Consider the following 20,507-nt stretch of genomic DNA (forward strand, 5'->3'; position numbering starts at 1 on the left):
TGTCTACTATTTTTACCAATAATTTTGTTTATGCCTTTCCAGGCTTTGCCCAGGGGAGTATGCAGGTTAAGTCCACTAACAAAACCCTCCCATTTATTTTGTCTCAGTTCAGTCATTCTCTCCCTTGCCGCTGCAAGCGCGGCCTGAAACAGTTTTAACATTTGAGGAGTTCTAAGGTTCTTATATGCTTTACCTGTCTGTCTAGCAATTGATTTAAGCTCTTTCAGTTTAGCATCATCATAGTACTGGTTGTGTCTGACCTGTTTACTAGTACTTCTTTTTGTTTGGCGTAACTCACTATTTTTGATGGCCTCATAGGTATTATTTATGAGGTCATCATAAAACTGTTGTACATTCTCAGGCTCATAATTGTTATACCAATGTTCTATGCTGTCTATAAAGAATTTTTCTTGCTCTTTCCTTACTGTTAGCCTGCGTCTACTCAACTTAGTGCCAGGTAGGTCAACATTAGCCACGTGTATGTTAGCTACCTGGTTGATACCTGGTTGATGGGGTTCTGGGAGTTCTTCTACTCCCCAAGCCCGGCCCGAGGCCAGGCTCGACTTGTGAGAGTTTGGTCCACCAGGCTGTTGCTTGGAGCGGCCCGCAGGCCCACATACCCACCACAGCCCGGTTGGTCCGGCACTCCTTGGAGGAATAAATCTAGTTTCCTCTTGAAAATGTCCACGGTTGTTCCGGCAATATTTCTTATGCTTGCTGGGAGGACGTTGAACAACCGCGGACCTCTGATGTTTATACAGTGTTCTCTGATTGTGCCTATGGCACCTCTGCTCTTCATTGGTTCTATTCTACATTTTCTTCCATGTCGTTCACTCCAGTACGTTGTTATGTTTAGCTGTTATGGCTAAATGGTCAGACATTAAGTCATCCATAATATCAGTCTCATGAGTTGTGTATGACAGGTTAAAGCCAATGCACCTATCTAGGACTCCTCCATATATTTGCGTTGGTTGATTCTTACTGATAATTTGAACATCATCATATGCATCGAGAAGTGCCAACAATCTTCTCCCGTTGGTGTTTGTAAGTTGATCCCCTAATTGTTTGTGTTTAGCATTTAAATCCCCAATTAATATTGTAGAGTCAGTATGTGCAAAACTAGGTAGGTCAGTATACTGGAGGAGGCCAGTAGGTGCATAGGCATTCAAAACATTAAGTGTAGAGTTACCAACGTGTACCCGGATACCATGATATTGAAACCCCTCTCGTTGTTGGGCGGGGAGTGGCTCATGCGGCAGGGATTTTTTAACATACATAAGACACGTATTTTTTGATCTGGGATTATAACACTGATAACTAGGCAAATTCTGCGGGGTTTTACCTGCGGGAGTTAGGGTTTCCTGGAGGCAGACAATATCTATGTCTTCAGTCATAACCTTATGATGGAGATCTGAATACCGTTTTCTAAGAGAAGCAATATTCCAACTGAGTATCTTGATGACACTGTACTTGTTCTTATGAGATTCAGAGGCCGCCATTGTTCTTTTGTACTTTATCAGTCTGCAGTTTCATAAAAGCAAGTATGTCTACATACCGGTTGTAGTGCTTTATTACAGCTTCTTTTTCCTCTTCAGTCAGCACATCACCTGTCACCATTTCTTTAAATGTGTCACGGCGGAACCATCTGGGAAGTGGCGTGCGCGGCCCGAGGCGGGCATCCACGTCCAGTTGAACTTCGTCATTATCACTACAATCGTCACTGGTTTCACTTTGTTCTTTACCACAATCACTTTCAACATTTCCACTACTATTTTCCTTCAAACAGAGTTTATTAGACCCGGTATCAACATCTTGATCGTCATCACCATTAAAGTTCTCACCCTCAGTGTCACTACGTTCATCATCAGGATCAGTTGCGCTATAATACTCATCGACAGCACTATGCGTTTCTACGTGGAATAGTTTACCTCTGTTCATAGCGCACTGTGTTGATGAGGCTGGGGTGTGGGGAGCCGTGGTGGGAGAGCCCAGCTGGTGTGAGGGCTGGGACACCCCCTGCTGGGGTCTCCCCTGGGGTACTGGCCGCATGGGAGCACATGGTGGTACCCCAGGTTGGTGTGGCCTGCACTCAGTTATTAATACTCTCACAGTGTCCTGAAGAGTGGTTATCATCGTCTTTTGGTGCATGAATTCCTTATTTTGTTCGGTTATCTGCTTGGTCAGGTTTTCCACAATTTTGTTTTTGTTTTTCTACTGTATGCATAAGCTCACTAATTTTCTGTGCCTGATCCAGGCCCCCCGACCAACATGAATTGGTAGGGCCTACAACTGTGTCACTCGAGCTACTAGCCGTGGCGTTGGAGTGGTTGGGTAAGGGAGGGGAGTGTGACGGAGTGACCGGTGGGGGCACAGCAGATGAGCCAGGGTGGTTACTGGCGCCCCCAGCTGTTGTACCCCTGGCAGCCCGTCTCGGCGGGAGTGAGGTACAGTCCCCATGCCAGGCGGGAACTCCCTCCATGTGACAGTTTGCACACCTCAGTTTTAGTGCACCACCCTTTTTAGCAACACACACAGACGTTGCATGCTTTCCGGCACAGTGGCCACACCGCTCATCATTCCAACAGTTCCTTGCAACATGATTCCACCGTTGGCACTTGTAACACCTGCGCCTGGGAGGGGTGTAAATCTTCATTGTTAGTTGCCGATAAGCACTTGGAACAATAAATCTTTCCGGCGGAGTCTCTTCGCTGGTCCAGTTGGCGAGAATAGTCTCTCTGCCCTTAGTTCTTTTCGCATTGAAAATATATTCATGCTGCTCTACCAGTGTGTGATCCTGGTAGAGGTCCAGACCAAAAATGATGACAGGTGTCCTGTGGGTATGAGCAGGCGGTGGTGGTTTCCTCATTATTATACCAGCAAGCTCTTGAGTACAGAAATATTGCACCATCTCATCAGTACTGTTCATACGAACATGGTTTGCATGTCTATTCGCCAACCAATACCCACCACCAGGGTGTTTTTTGGCTGCCTCAGCCAACCATGCATATTTTGCTGCAGTTCCCGTGCCCGAGGGAAACTGCAGGTTGGTTCTTTTCTTCTCATGGTTACGATTTATGATATTTTTGACTCCTTGTGTCTTCCTCCGGGACGATACAGTTGTCCAAGGAGTTTCGTCACTATCAGGCTCCTCCTGTCCAGCATTTGAGTCCACTGTGAAAGATACCATGCTTGTATCTTCCTCGTGTAGACCACTTGATGTACTAGCAGTCTGGTGTGAGGCCACTGAGGCAGTACCTGCCTTAGAGGCAGCACCTGCCTTAGAGGCAGCAGTCTCCATGCCTCGAGTGTCGCCTGGGCAGGTTCACAGCTGCACACAGCACGAACCACAGAGTTACACATCAACCACACAGCAAAGGGACTCCAATCATATCGCACGATCAGAAGGAAAGATTCACACACTGTTTATGCATGCAGAAGCACTGCTAAGAGGCGGGGCACGAGGAGTTAGGCCTCTCTGCTCCACATAGGCGCGCTTGTTTTCAAGGTCACTCAGTCCGAGCTAAGATTCTTGCCAAATGTATCATTTTGTCACATGTGTAGCTCCTTAATGTGCACAAACACCTTCTGTATACAGTGTAATAAAACTAACCACTGAAAAATTATATATAACACTAACCGTACCGTAGTATTAATATCAGGTAGAGAGGTGTGAATAAGCTGCAGATACACTTGGCAACGCTGTGGTGTGTACCTGGCAGCAAGCGTTGTGCTGGCCTCCACCCCTCACACACACACAAAGTATATGAAACAGCAAAATTATAAATTAAATATGCAATCTGGTATGCACATGACTTGAAACTTTTGTTATGTAAATTAATTGGATCAGGTAAAGCATAGTAAATTTTATCATAAAACTGAGAGATGTAAATTTCATGAAAATAATTACACAAGTATACAACGCTCAACATGTAGTACAATATGATACTTTATAATGGATAAAATGTAGAAAAATATACACAAAAGAATTAACATGTAATGCAGAACATGTAGCAATAAGGCATCAAGAATTTAAAACAAATTAACTTTCTGTAAATGTGTAAATAATAATAATAATAATAATAATAATAATAATAATAATAATAATTATAATTAAAAAAAAAAACAACACTGTGGAAAGAATACAAGAATATTCTGCAATGTTATAGCAACTGCTGTAATTAGCTTATAATAAAGTTATAGAGTACAGTACTATAAACACAGATACTGTAACATTTAATATAAAATGCTAAAGGAAACTTCAGATTAAGGTCTGGGGAAAACATAAAATTTGTCTATAATGCACTTCAACTGCTGAAAAAAAACAATATTATTTATACTTAATACACTGCACCAGAATGTACTTGGAATCACTTAACATAACATTACTAATGAACAATGGAACTTGTAGCACCAAACACCACAAAAAGGAATTGAGTGAGGAATGGGCAGCTAATTCCTCTTATCAAGTCACTGGAGGAAAGAATATTTGATATACAGGGTTATTTCTTTATTAAATCGCAATTATTGTATAGCACAGTGTGTACCAGCTATAGTTTACTTAGCTTCGGGCTGTGGTATCCTCAGAACAACTTTGACTATTGTGAAAAACAATCCATGAGGAGTCGTGTGGGGAGGTGAGTGGCGGCGTTGTTTACATCCAGAGGCGATCCTGGCGTCGGTTTCCTGAACCTGGGCTGACGTCATGGACGGCTGTGACGTCATGGGCTGCCGTGACGTCATGGGAGGACGAGGGAGACGATTACAGAAACGAAGAGTACAGATGAATGTTGTTTGTAGAAAATACTCCATCCAGTGAGCAGTACACTTCAAAAGGCGCTGGAGTTGACACTCGGCGGCGATAACAGTAGCTAGGGAGCACCAACGAAAATCTGGGCGAGTAGGCTGCAGCGTCTCTGGACGTTTGAAATTCAAAATGGCTGGGTGAAGCTGGCCTTTCCTCCTCCCTGGATGAAATAATGTTCTTGTTGGAAATAACTGTCTTACTTGGAGACGTTGACCTAGAGCAATAGTTGTCTGGTAGGACCCTGGACTAGTAAGATTATCGATGAAAGCAAGTGTTGCTGTGGTAGGTGGCTTGTGCTTGTTACGGCCCTCTCGGGACGCAACGGGGTTCTTGCTCTGATGTAGTTAGAGGAAGATATATATCCGGCCCCAAGCCAGTAGAGGCTATCAAGGGATGCGATCCGTGACGCAAGTAACTTAAAGGGAGTAGGGAAAGAAAGGTAAGAACTTAATATAATATAATATAACCTTCACCATTTAAATATATAAAAGTAAAACGTACACAAGGGGGAGGGGTATTAACACTTTACAAAGGGGGTCAACACTGTAGTCTTCTGCTGGAGACTATGGATCCTTGAAGCTAGGTGCCGAGTCCGCGGTGCTTTCTTCGTGGCCTCAAGACGTGTCCTCTGAGAACGCCGAGTCTACCCTGGCCACAGGTCAGCCACAACACAGGTCCACTGGGGGCACCGTCGTGGAGGCCGTCAACCACACGTCCAGCAGGTCTGCTGGCAGGTACTGAGCCACCAAGGCTGGTACGGCCACTCCACGAACGATAAAAGGGGTACGCCCTAGACAGGAGTCTCGTGTGATATCACCAATCACCCTCCTGTCCTCAATACCCCAGTGGATTATCGTCTCCAACCGTCGGTCCCGGGTAAATCCTTCCACTGCCACTCCACTGGCAGGCTTAACACACCACAGTGTTCTTCCGGGGGGACGACGTCACGACAGCTGCAGCAAACTTCACTGTATGGAGACTGGCTGCCTCGGGTAGACTGACTACACCTTCAACACAGTGGTCCCAGGTCGGCTCTGTAAGCAGACACGTCATTAATAACCGGGACACTAATACACCACACTCACAGGCTCAGATACAAACGCCCGACATATCCACTCCATAGATGGCGCTGTCTTCGGAGCACCACCTCACCAGAGGTCAGGAGCGGCGGTGTTGAGCGCTGAACCAGACTGGAAACTGGTCCTCGAGGCCAGTACACGCTGTCCTCACTAGGTGTCGTCGTTCGTTTGGCGGGAGTTTCGGGAGCTGACCCACAGATGGCGTGTTTGTCACTGCTCCAGGCTAGGACGCTGGATCCGGGTTCGTAACACCTCCCCACCAAAAAGAATTTGGTTTGGGGTTCTATAAAAAACACAAACCAAATTAGCAGGGCGACACAACTCCAAATGGACTTACTTATACTATGAACTGGAGTGATGAGGTTGTCTTGTCCACAGAACTTTTCTACTAGCCATTTCCGGCACAACGGGAGCTTGCAGATAGAAGGCAATGATCTGCCCGACGTAATCTTCCACGTCTCCCACGTCTCCACTGCGATGTCAAGCAGGGGCATCATCTCACCTCTCTCGAGTACGGATTGGTTTCGACACGATCTGGGGTGACTCGACACTTCTCTATGTCGTGGCACCGATGATGGCTGACCACAGACGGCATTTCTGGTGCCAGTCCGATGGTCCTTCAGGGAGGCAGGAACCTGGAATACAGGGGTCTGATAATTCAGAGTGATAGCGACAATGGGCAAGTCAGTACTTACTATACACTCCTCTACTAGGCCCACACCTAGTTCCAACAGGGCTGCTTGCTCACCGAAGATGGCATTCGCTCTGCCCCCGTCAGGTCGACCAACGTTCCGTATAACGCTGTGTTGAGGCTCAGCAGTCACGCGGGGGGTGTCAACCTGTCGGAAACAGTCACTCACATTATCACATATCGTACCTCCTGTATCATCTATTACCTCCCAGGTCCCTTCTTCAACTGCAACACTTGCAGTACAAATCTCCAATCCCTGGGACCTCTTCGCGATGTTCATGGGAGCCATCATTCGTCGGGTCGTCCACCGGTCCTCACTGAGAGCACATAGAATACATAGGAGAATAAAACAAAATATCGCTAAGAAACATGAGGCCAATTGGGGGATAAGTTTCCTGAGCTTGTCATGTCCATAGCCGGCACCATCCACTAGCCTGGCTTGGACCAAAAAGGGCACTAGACCTTTTGAACACACCTCACATACCTCTGACGTCTGGGGAATCTCTGGCTGGTCCACTACACGCTGCAACTTGCCATACCGCAAGCCCACCTCAGCCTTCGTTCCAGACTCGTTGGTATCCGTGGGTGTCTGCACACAAGGCCTCTCTTCTAGCTCAGGTACTTCTGCTATCGTAACCTCATGTTCCTTGTCAAGAGAAGAATCAGGAGACACTGCTAGATAACTGTCGATCTGCGGGGGAGAGGACAAATTAAACATAGTTACATCCGGGTCTGTCTTTACCTGGACATTACCATTGCCTGTAGACACCTCTGACTTTGATGTTCTGGCAGACTCGTCCGCTTTCTTGGGATGATTGGTGCTCCAATCGGTCACCAGGTCGTTGGCTAGTACCACGTCAATCCCAGCCACAGGGAGGGTATCGACTACTGCCAACTCACAGGTGCCGCTGAAGTAAGGCGAGTCGAGATGTACTGGCACTAAGGGGGCGATATACTGCATTCTCGGAAACCCAACCAGGATAACCTCTGGTCTCCCATCCACACTTACTCCCTCGGGTAACGAGCTCTTCATGATCAGGGACTGGGCTGCTCCACTATCTCTGAGCACTACAACTGATGTACCAGTATGATCACTCGTTACATACCCGGTTGAAGTGTGACGGGCCAACAAACTTGGTCCTTCCTGCGTCGTCGTAGACTGGTTTCCTACTGGTGATGTTCCACAGCCCATCAACATCACCTCCCTTCGTGCGCTGCCACTTCTTCTGCCTCGGCACCTAGCAGCTATGTGCCCCTTCTGCCCACAAGTCCAGCACACCATATTCCTCCTCGGGCTCCGGTGTTTCGGACTGCTAGGACTTGTTCTTCGGGGGCTACTTGGGGGAGTCTTCTTAGCACTGTGTGGGACGGGTCTTTCTTCTTCATCATGAGGTCTGTCGAACCGGCGCTGGTAATTCCTTGGGACGTACTTAGCAGACGGCCTATGAGTCAGGATGTACTCTTCAGCCATGGTGGCTGCTGCACTCAAGGTCTCAACCTGCTGTTCCTCTAAGTACGTCTTGAGGTCTCCAGACAAACAATCCTTGAAGTCCTCGAGCAGAATCAGCTGCTCGAGGTCTTCCTTGGTCTCCACCTTCCGAGAGGCACACCAGTCCTGGAAAAGTCGCTCCTTGATTGTGGCGAATTCGGTGAAAGTGTGCTCTGAGGTCTTCTTCAGGTTTCGGAACTTCTGCCTGTACGCCTCAGGTACCAATTGGTACGCCATGAGCACCACTTTCTTCACCATATCGTAATCGCCGGAGTCGTCAAGGGATAACGTAGAGTAGGCAATTTGGGCCTTCCCAGTCAAAACTGACTGTATCATGATGGCCCAATTCTCCCTTGGCCACTCCAAAGAGGCAGCGACTTTCTCGAAGGCTGCGAAGAACTTCGAAACTTCTCTCTCGTTGAATTTGGGGACCATTTTGATATTCCTTACCGGATCGAAACCGCTTACTCCAGTTTGTCTCTGTCCAGCGCCTAGTCGTAATACTTCTAGTTCATGTTGTCTCTGTCTTTCCTCCCTTTCTCGCTCTCGTTCTTCTCTCTCTCGTCTCTCTTCTCTTTCTCGTTCTTCTCTTCTTTCTTCTCTTTCTCGTTCTTCTTTCCTTTCTTCCAATTCTAAACGCCTCATCGCCATTTCCTTATCTTTCATCTCCATCTCTTTATCTTTTAATTCTCGTTCTACTTCTAACTTCTTCCACTCTATCTCGCGATTGATCTCTAGGGCACGCATTTTGACTGTTAGGAAGCTGATATTAAGCTCACCTGCATCACTGTCAATGTCACTGCCCTTGTCTTCCTTTTCTGTGGAAGCTATTTCCTCACCTTCCCTTGTACTAGGAGTCTCGCCTTCCTGTTTCTCTTCTGCCTTCAGGTGCCGGTGAACCTTGGACAAGATCTCCACACGGGAATCACTGGCACGGATCTTTATCTCCAGGTAGGCGCTCACTAGTACAAGCTCTGGTTTGCTCAGATACTTTAATCTGGCAAGACAGTCCACTCTGTTCAGAAAAGCCTGAACATCGTCCAGATCATCGATGGTAGCTTTGTCTGCCATTGTCACAGATGGAACACTTTGCACTTAACACACTGAGCACTGTTCTACGCCAATATTGCACCAAACACTGCACTTGCCAATATTGCACGTAATCACTCCGGGCACCGCACTACCCAATATTACACTGAGTCCAAGCGAACACTTCGCTCTACAATATTGCACTAAATCACTGAGCACCGCACTAGTCAATATTGCACTTAATCGCTTAATCACAGCGAGCACCGCACTGCACAATATCGCACTTAGTCACTCTGAGCACCGCACAGGACGTATAACGTCACAATCGTCACACACAGGGGGAATTATATACAGGGATTACGCCACTTCACCACCCCTGTCAAACATACTTAACAAGGGGACGTATCCCGCTGGGGATGCCAATTATGTTACGGCCCTCTCGGGACGCAACGGGGTTCTTGCTCTGATGTAGTTAGAGGAAGATATATATCCGGCCCCAAGCCAGTAGAGGCTATCAAGGGATGCGATCCGTGACGCAAGTAACTTAAAGGGAGTAGGGAAAGAAAGGTAAGAACTTAATATAATATAATATAACCTTCACCATTTAAATATATAAAAGTAAAACGTACACAAGGGGGAGGGGTATTAACACTTTACAAAGGGGGTCAACACTGTAGTCTTCTGCTGGAGACTATGGATCCTTGAAGCTAGGTGCTGAGTCCGCGGTGCTTTCTTCGTGGCCTCAAGACGTGTCCTCTGAGAACGCCGAGTCTACCCTGGCCACAGGTCAGCCACAACACAGGTCCACTGGGGGCACCGTCGTGGAGGCCGTCAACCACACGTCCAGCAGGTCTGCTGGCAGGTACTGAGCCACCAAGGCTGGTACGGCCACTCCACGAACGATAAAAGGGGTACGCCCTAGACAGGAGTCTCGTGTGATATCACCAATCACCCTCCTGTCCTCAATACCCCAGTGGATTATCGTCTCCAACCGTCGGTCCCGGGTAAATCCTTCCACTGCCACTCCACTGGCAGGCTTAACACACCACAGTGTTCTTCCGGGGGGACGACGTCACGACAGCTGCAGCAAACTTCACTGTATGGAGACTGGCTGCCTCGGGTAGACTGACTACACCTTCAACACAGTGGTCCCAGGTCGGCTCTGTAAGCAGACACGTCATTAATAACCGGGACACTAATACACCACACTCACAGGCTCAGATACAAACGCCCGACATATCCACTCCATAGATGGCGCTGTCTTCGGAGCACCACCTCACCAGAGGTCAGGAGCGGCGGTGTTGAGCGCTGAACCAGACTGGAAACTGGTCCTCGAGGCCAGTACACGCTGTCCTCACTAGGTGTCGTCGTTCGTTTGGCGGGAGTTTCGGGAGCTGACCCACAGATGGCGTGTTTGTCACTGCTCCAGGCTAGGACGCTGGATCCGGGTTCGTAACAGTGAGAGGCACACGAGGGGAGGTTTTGCTTGAGAGATATCCCCTCCCTGCTCACCAGTATTGTGTGTTCCTCTTTCCTTTTTGTTTGTATTGTTACTTCCTTTTGTGTAGGTCTTGCTTAGGGTCTTGGAGTAACACACACATGTACTTCTTGGTATTATTACTTGAGGTAGGATAAATATCAGCACACAAGGTCCTGTACGTCCTGCCTCTAGCGTTGTCTGAGAGGAACTCAATTTAATATTAGTTGTGACTGATCCGGTTCGCTAAGGACCAAAATTTTGTTTTGGGCTCTGATAACCGGTATAGATTTTAATATTAATTATGATTCATCCGGTTCGTTAAGGACCAAAAATTTATGTGGGGGGAAACCTGACTCCAATAACTAATAATTAAATATATACTTCGATAGCTATGAAGGACCACCACTTTTTGAGAAAAAGTGGAAAACAAATAAAGCAATGGAAGAGGAGCGTCATGGCGACTGGTGGAGGTTCGCGCAGCGTCTCTCCTACAAATATTGACGATACCTTTGAGGACACTGGGGAACCACTGTTGCATACCACACATTTAGATCATGAACGTCACCCGGTCTTAGAAGAGGATCTAGATGGAGATTTCCTAGACAGCAAACATCACAGCAAGGCAAACAGATTGGAGGCGAAATGCCGCCAACTTACAGAGGTAAACAGAGACCATGCCGGCACCACGCGGCCTCAGTATCAACATCCACTGCACATCCAAGGTAGGCCAAGTTCTTCTGATTTGCAAACTTTCATCATTGCCTTTGATGGCGAAGAGGAAAATGTGTTCAGAAATAGCCGAGCACAAAGTATCTTATATAATGCCATTCCCAAGATATTCGGGATCAAAGTGCACAATATGAGACCAAATAAACAGAAAAACCTGATCACAGTGGACCACAAACATGGCGAAGAACTAAAGCTCTCAGACATTACTGACATCTGTGGCCACAAAGTCAAGTGCTACAAACCACTAGGGGACCGATTAACAAAATATGTAATCCGACATGTGGTAGACATCAGTGTAGACGACATCAAAGCACAACTTGAGACACATGACATCCCGATCCATGGAATCAAAAAATTTATGCGAAGAACAAACGGAGAACTGAGTGATACAGGCACTGCTCTGCTTACCTTTCTAGACTACATTCCCCCTGAGAGGATTTGGTTATCCGGCTTCCTCCATAAACTAGAGGTGTATATACCACGTCCCACTCAGTGTTTTAAATGTAAAGGTTATAACCATACCTGGAAAGGCTGCACCAAAGACATTAAATGTGGGAAATGCTCTGGTTCCCATTACACGCAAGATTGTACATCAGATACACTTACCTGCTCAAACTGTGGTGGCGACCACGACATTACATTCAAACAATGTCCTTCATACATAGCAGAAACAGCAAAAACTAAGGTTCTTCCTACCAACAACCTGCTATACAGTAGTGCACTGAAACAACCTAACACAGCCCATCATCGAACACTATCTCACACTCAAACACAGCCTTTGCGTGTACCTGATATATCTGTCATCGACACTCCCACAACCCCAGGGTCCAACCATCTCTCACAAAATGCACAACTGAATCCTGATCTTGTTGAAACTCTTGTCACTCGCATTGAAAATGATCTTGTTGAAACTTTTGTCACGCGCATCGAAAATGCAGTAGAAAAGACGCTGGACCGACTTCTAATTTCTTTACACAAGTAACACAACCCACCCCTGAGGCTGACCCAAAAGACATCCCATCAACAGCTACAGACACTGACATCTGCCCAAACAAAGCCACCATTGCTGGACACACATTGTTTGAACAGATGATAGAAAAACTCATAAATAACTCCCTAGCACGCCTTACCAAAATCATCCCACAGGCTGATTTGCCACAAACCCAAACCGCCAGTACCAAGAGTAAGACACAGCCGACATCCACATCTAGGTATCCAACACGTACTACTACTGGCATGCCAAGGAAAACAGACACATCCATAACCCACACATCCTAAATGGCTCCCCTAACCTTCATGACTTGGAACGCAAAAAGCATTAAAACATCCCTCACAGAACTTAAACAATTTCTTTACTCATCCAAACCGGACTTAGCTTTCAAAACCGAATCCTGGCTCACCCCTAAACAAAATCCTATTTTTAAAAACTTTCAGATGCAGAGACTGGACAGACCAAACCGTATGGGTGGTGGTATTTTCCTCCTAACACGGAGTAACATGACATGTAAACCTGTAACGCTTACACATTTTGTAAATGGTAAGCTAGAAATTTTAGCATGCCTAATACCCTACAATGGTACACACATATCCTTTCTGGGTATATACAACCCTGGTGGCAAAATAAATTTAAATGAACTAGAATTCTATCTAAACCAATTACAGCAACCGATCATTGTTACAGGTGATCTATATACAAACCACTCCACATGGAGTAGAGGTACCCCAAATACTGCAGGCACCGATTTATATAACTACTTAGACACTACACCATATATTCTTCTTTCGCCGCCCTACCTTGCAACCTACTTTAACTACAGAACCAATTATGAGGCCTCACTGGACATCTGCTTTGGCTCTGCACACTTTCAACATGAACTACAGTTTCATTCTGGACCAGATATTGGAAGTGACCACAAACCCCTCATTATAAATTTACTAACTTTCAGCCACCAACCCACCCCCTAACGCTCCCCAAGTAGAACATTAAGAAACTAGATAAGAAAAAATGGGCCGATATTGTCTGTCTCCCAGATACAGACGACGTTGACCCAAACACGCGACTGTCCACATTCACCTCGGCCATAAATTCTGCAGCCACCCAAATGCTCAAGAAAACTTCAGGACATGGGTCCAACAAACCACTTAAACCGTGGTAGAACGCGGAATGTGCACGAACAGTCGCTTTACGCCGACGAGCCATACAAAAACAAAGACGTCAACCCTCCCTACAGAACTGGGTTAATCTCCGGCGGGCTACAGCAGAAGCCAAAAAAAGCATACTGTCAGCAAAGCGAGCATCATGGGCAAAATTTTGTGATAGCCTCACACCCACTACGCCACATTCAAAAGTCTGGGCTACATTTAACAGCATTAAAGGTCGCCCAACATTCCCTTCGTTCCCTCTGATGATCAACGGTTCACTCTGTCAAACACCTCAGGAGCGTGCAAATGTTCTTGCTGTATGTCTTAAAGTTACCCTCTCAACACCCTTCTTTCATGCCCAAGAACTCCCCCTCAGACAAGAAATTGACTGTGCCATACTGCTACCCATGCCCGGCGTCGACAACATGTTCACCTTAAGCGAGCTACAATTAGCCTTACCCCGCCTACCTCTTGGCAAGGTACCTGGAGAGGATGGAATTCCATATGAACTCATTAAACATCTTCCATCGACTGCACATAGTGCTCTCCTAAACTATTACAACCTATGCTGGACTCACGGAAATATTCCCTCACAATGGCAGACCAGTATTATTCTTCCGTTCCTTAAACCAGGAAAAGACCCATCCCAACCTGCGTCATATAGACCTATTTCCCTACTATCATGTCTCAGTAAAGTCATGGAAAGGCTAGTACATACTCGCCTCCAATGGTACCTAGAATATACTAATATTATACCGTCACTCCAAGCTGGATTTCGACCGCAATGCTCCACACTCGATCAAATCCTCTGCCTTGAACATGAAATCCGCACCTCCCTCAGAAGCTGCAAATTTTGTATTGTTCTCTACTTAGACCTCAAAGGAGCTTTTGATAGCATTCCTCATACTTGCCTCCTCGCAAAGCTTGCGCGCTTAGGCGTACAGGGAAGATTACTTTTATGGTTAAAATCCTATCTTACGAACAGGACCTCTAAAATCTATATACAAGGCGAGTTTTCCGATGACATCCCAATACAAACGGGTGTCCCACAAGGCTTCATACTAAGCCCAACCCTTTTTGCTGCATTCTTAGCAGATTTGCCTAACACCCATCCTGTTCACCTCTCGGCGTACGCCGACGGCTTAACACTGTATTATTCAGACAATGCCTTACCTAATACAGTCTCAACAATGCAAACAGCACTTGACCACCTCAGTGCTTGGCCACAACAATGGGGCCTTCAAGTTAGTACTACCAAAACCTATTATCAAATTTTCACTAAAAAAAGACTTGTTCATCTACCCACCCTCACAATACACAACACTCCCATCCAACACGTACGAGAACATAAATACCTTGGCATGCACTTAGACTCGCCCTCACTTACCTGGACAGCACACATTCAACACCTTAAACAGACGACACAACCCCGACTCGCCATACTGAAAGCCCTCACTGGCACCACCTGGGGAGCACACCATAAAATCTTGCTCCGTTTCTAGACAACCTACATTCGCAGCCAACTAGACTATTGTTACCAAGCATATGCGTCGGCTGCGCCTACTAACCTACAGAGCCTAGAGGTCATCCAAAACAATGCCATGCGACTTATATGTGGCGCAATGCGTTCCACTCCTATCCTCGGACTTTACGGGGAAACGGGCCTCACAAGCCTAGCCACCAGACGAGACATAATGTGTGCCAACTATCTGTCACTCTGTACCACTGCTCACCAGACACACTCATACAGATCAAAAATTAACCCAACAGTTAACCCACATAACCCCCGCTTCCCAACCAATCACTCACAACCTTTCCTCACACGGGCTACAAATAACCTCAATATAGACCTCTCTCTACTCCAAAACTCGGAAACCCAACTTACTGTTCCCCCTATTCCACCCTGGCTTTATACAACTCCTAATACAGCAATACAACTCGAAGACAACATTCCAAAGTCTGCACCAAACTCAGCCATAGCCTCAGTCTTTCTCACAACAATGAAAAATTGCTACCCAAATACCACAGCGATTTATACAGATGGATCTCGCATCATCATGAACAACGTACCCTCGGTCACTAGCGCTGTATGGATACCGGAATACCATCTCAAGCAGGGATGGCGGTTACCAAACCAACTATCTGTTTTCACAGCTGAATTATATGCCTTATATCAAGCTCTCCAAATAATCACAACACTACCAATCGGGACATATACAATCTGCAGTGACTCCAAGAGTGCGATTCAAGCAATTACGTACTCTTCAAAAACGTGCAAGGAGTTTGTTTACCCATGTCTTCAACTTCTTCATGAACATCGATTGAACGGTTATGATACCTCTATCCAATGGGTCCCAGCGCATTGTGGTATTCTCCATAATGAACTAGTAGATCAACTAGCCAAAGCAATGCACAACACACCTCACATTACCCGTCATCCAATTCCCCATGTCGCACGTAAAGGAGCCTTCAAAAATACCATCACCCAAGATTTTGCGACGAAATGAAAAACGTCATGCTCACCTTTGTACTATGAGTCCATTAAAAAGAAATGGGAAACTTGGAAACATGTCAGATATAAAAGCAGAGAAATTGATATAGCGATGACCAGATTAAGGCTGGGACACACCAAACTAGCAGCACACAGCTCTAAGTACAGAACAGACATCAACGAACTCTGCATCCACTGTCAGGTGCCTGAAACAATCGAACACTATCTCCTTCACTGCTTCCGACATTATAGTGCCAGAGTAAATTTCAAACAATTACTTATCTCACTTAAAATACCCTTTACCATCGAGCATATATTAGGAGACGGTAACCACTCGTTACAAGAAAAATACCAAATAGTCAAAGCAAAGCTAAATATCACCAATCGACCAACAAATTGGGTCACATCTGACCCGCGCCACATTTATACCTGGCGCCACCAACAGCTAAACACAGAAAACAACTGCCTCGTCGCAGCACCAAGGATCAGCTGACACCATAAAACACAACACACCGCCCTACAGTGCGGCAAGTCTCCCTCTAACATACACCTCTGTTTTAGTCGCCGCTCCTCTGTCTACACCACAACGCAACAAGCACTTTTGAAACTCTTATCATATTCAACATAAACGCCTCTACCAACATCTGTACTGGTGCAGTCATCGGGAGGACAAACCCTTCATGCAAACTGCACCTACTATCAAGAAGAAGAAGAAGAAGCAATGGAAAAACTGATCCCAAGAACTAGTGTCCAATGGATCTTAGTGAAACTGTGTTTCTGATATAAATGGAGTCAAATTAACTTACACAAAATTGGGGGGTTACATGCTAAAAGATTAATTAGCTAGCATTAGCATTATACTGGTGCTGGCTCTTCACCAGAGTAAATAAAATATGAAAGTAAATAAGGTTGAATATATAATATTAATTGGAGGTAAATGCTCCTCAATATACTACTGAAATGTTGAACAGTATCAGTAAATCAATGGGTTAGTATAATTGATCTCTTTTAGAAATCACTACTGTAATTACAGAGTTATTGCTACAGATAAAAAAGGGACAGCTTAGCTGTAAATCTAGTGAGGTGTAATCAATTGCTACGCTCCACCGACGACGTGTTGCATAGGGTAAATTGTTGCACAGAACGGTGGGAAGCCTAGCACCTTGGTTGGCGTCGCCTTGGTACTGAAAGATAATTACATTGTAGAAATCTTCAACATAATAAGTAACTACAAATAAATCCTAAATCATGAGGATAACTGTAGGAAATTTCAGCCAATATCTGTGCAATTTATATTCAAGCACTATAAATTTCTTCTAGAGAGAAATAATGCAAATAATCATCTATTTAGATTGTAAAATTACTCAAAACACGTACGGGATTTGTTTGTTTGTTCTACGGCCTAACGACAACTAGCCTAAATGTTAATTGTGGCCACAGAATAACAAAAAGGTAAACCTAGCTGCCGAGCCGCGTGTCCGTTGATGTGGAGACTTGAGCAATTCTTCGTCCTCCAGCTGCTGCTTGAAAGGCGTTGACTTCGGAATTGCTCATATGCTAGTCTGGGACACGGCTACTGTGCCAGATAACGTGGCACCGCTCTATTGGTCGTGGGAGCGAAATAAATGGGATCAAAACGTAACTCTGCTACACGCTGTCAATGGCGTCCACGCTGTGCCCTCTCGTTCTCTCGTCTCTAGTGACGCTCTCCCGTCTTCCTTCTCTTCCTTATTGCGCATGCGCGGCTCTCGATAGACATCTCGAGCCTAAATGGATATGTATATATCGCAATTGACTAAGGAAGGAAGAGGTAATGACGAGTATTAATATCACATAAAATTCTTCTGTGATAAAATATAATTTCTCGTAACATAAATTGACTTATTAAAGTTGTGCAGCCAATCGAGGAAATTAAAGTAAAATCATTTACATCAAAGTAATTTCCTCTAGAATGTTTGATATCAACTAAATAAGAGAGTTCCAGTAAGTAGTAGTATACTACGAAATTAAACTTATTAGTAAGTAACTATTTTTAGTAAAGGAAATGATAAACTGGATTCTTGTTATAAATCCAACTAAATGTGGAGAGAATTGATGTTACTGCCTGTCGTTCCTCACGTCGTCACTCTGACTAGGAAGAATCTGGCAACATGTCTAAATAAATCATGATAATGATCAAATCTACAAGTTAGTGATTTTAGTAACTACTTGTGGTTAATACAAAGGTTGCATAAAATACAAAGATGTATAAAACTGTTGGATATTTCCAACAGTCTGTGTTCCCGGTTCAGCTGTTGTTTTAGGTCTTGACCAAATTGGAGTCCTACTTGGATGGGGACCTACTACATGATTGTACTACACAAGACCTACTACATAGTTCTCTGATTTTCACAATCAGAGAACACTGTGCAGGGGATGAGTCACAGTAACATGACTGAAGTATGTTAACCAAGCCACACACTAGAAAATGAAGGGACGACGACGTTTCAATCCGTCCTGGACCATTCTCAAGTTGATTGACAATTGACTTGAGAATGGTCCAGGACAGACCGAAACGTCGTCGTCCCTTCATTTTCTAGTGTGTGGATTGGTCAACAGAGAACACTGTATAAACATCAGAGGTCCGCGGTTGTTCAACGTCTCCCAGCGGTTATAAGAAATATTGCCGGAACAACCGTGGACATCTTCAAGAGAAAACTAGACTGTTTTCTGAAAGAAGTTCCGGCCCAACTGGGCTTTGGTGGGTATGAGGGCCTGCGGGCCGCTCCAAGCAACAGCCTGGTGGACCAAACTCTCACAAGTCAAGCCTGACCTCGGGCCGGGCTTGGGGAGTAGAAGAACTCCCAGAATCCCATCAAGCAGGTATTAAGCAGGTACCAGCCATGAGCAGTCATTCTAGCTCCTTGGTGGCTGACTCGGCCTTGACTACATGTTGATGATTTCGAGGATCAACAATCCTGCAGCCCAGTCTCTGACCTGGCCTCTTGGTCTGATGAACTTGGCTGGTTGATGCGGCTGGTCGCAGCCTGAGATATGAATTACAACTTGGTTGATCAGGTATCCTTTCAAAGTGCTTGTCAAGTTCTCTTTCTGAGGTAAGCCCCATCAGCTCCCTGAAGCTAACAGATATTATCCGCCATATTATCCGCCATATTAGTCTAGAGCATCAGTTACTGGTGTTCTTATGCCTACCGGGAACCACGAGCCAGAACCTAGTTCCCTCAGAGAGGCGAAGGTGGCAATGGCTTATGAACACTCCACCTTTGAGAGTACTACAGTATAGTCATGTCTGCCATCAACCAGGGGTATCACCCAGACAGGTAGGCGAACCTTACAAGCCCCAACTGGTAAAACATTGCAACCCAAGACCGAACAGTGGCTAAGAACTCAACCCAAGAGAAAACAACAAACAAGCAAATGTCCAATCAACCAGCGCACCCGCTCATTAGCAACCACTCGTCCCCCATTCCCTGAGAGGATTGGCCCCGCCCAGGCGGCCGAAGTGGTCACACCGCAGTTCATTGACTGATGCCGTATATAGCTGATGTTACCTCTGGCCTCATTCTCCTGGTGGATTTTATCCTGTGCAGTTGTACCAGCTGTGTGATTACTGTGTGGTGGCCAGGTGTTCTAAGAAGTACTCGGGCTGCATGTGTCTAGGGTTCCCTTCCCTAGGCGCCTGGTAGGTAGTGCCCTTGCGTGTTCAGGGTTTTCTTCCCTGGGACATTTAGGATTACACTCCTGTTGGGGGTTGGTGTCATTTGTCATTGATATCGCTCTTAGGATTCAGCTGGGGTTGTGGGGCTCTCCATCTGGCCCTGGGTAGGGAGTATTGTTGCTGTTGGCTGGAGTGCATTTTGTCACCCGCTTCCTCTTCGGGTTTTTCGGGGTTCAGTGCCTTGGCGCCTACTCGAGCCCACACTCAATGTGTTCATGGACGCGTCATCTCTCGGCTGAGGCTTTGTGACCAGTGTTTACCAGGCTGGCCAGGGTCGGTGGGGTCTGTTCTGCCTTTGTGCTTACAGCACGGTGTGGGAGTTCACAGCCGTGTGGATGTCGCTTCGGAGGGTGCGAGTTGGTTAGGGATCGACAATCCAGCTCCATTCGGACTGCTCCCCGGTGGTTCATTGCCTGAACTTTGTGGGTTCGATGCGGTCTTTGCCTCTTTAGGACTGGTCGCTTCGAGTGACTCATCTGCTGAGTTCATTCTCGGTTCAATCCCCTGTCCATTAGAATGGACCGTTGACGCCAACTCATGACGTACGTCCGGCTCTGCCGGATGTACGGGCTCCCAGAGGTGAACCTCTTCGCATCAGCGTGGTCAAGGCGACTCCCGGCATATGTGGCGCCCTTTCCCGACTGCGGGTAGGCCATTGGGGTCGATGCCTTCAGGCGGGACTGGTCGAGTGGGGGTTACCTGTACCTCTTTTTCCCCGGTTCCACTGTTGCTCCGGGTCCTAGCTTGCTTGGAGACTTACCAAGTGAGAGTTATCCTTCTGGCTCCTTGGTGCCCGGCCCAGCCTTGGTTTTTAGGCGCTGTTTGCTCGGTGTCCAAACCCAGGGGTCTTCCCGC

The 20,507-nt window shown here is 46.2% G+C and overlaps 1 protein-coding gene across 1 annotated transcript in view; it reads left to right on the top strand.

The window, feature by feature from the left end:
* LOC138357939 (uncharacterized) overlaps window positions 1–20,507 on the top strand; it is an 83,638-nt gene that overhangs the window by 53,422 nt on the left and 9,709 nt on the right. The window lies entirely within an intron of this gene.

The sequence above is a fragment of the Procambarus clarkii genome, chromosome 7 (genome assembly GCF_040958095.1).
Source record: "Procambarus clarkii isolate CNS0578487 chromosome 7, FALCON_Pclarkii_2.0, whole genome shotgun sequence".
NCBI lineage: Eukaryota > Metazoa > Arthropoda > Malacostraca > Decapoda > Cambaridae > Procambarus > Procambarus clarkii.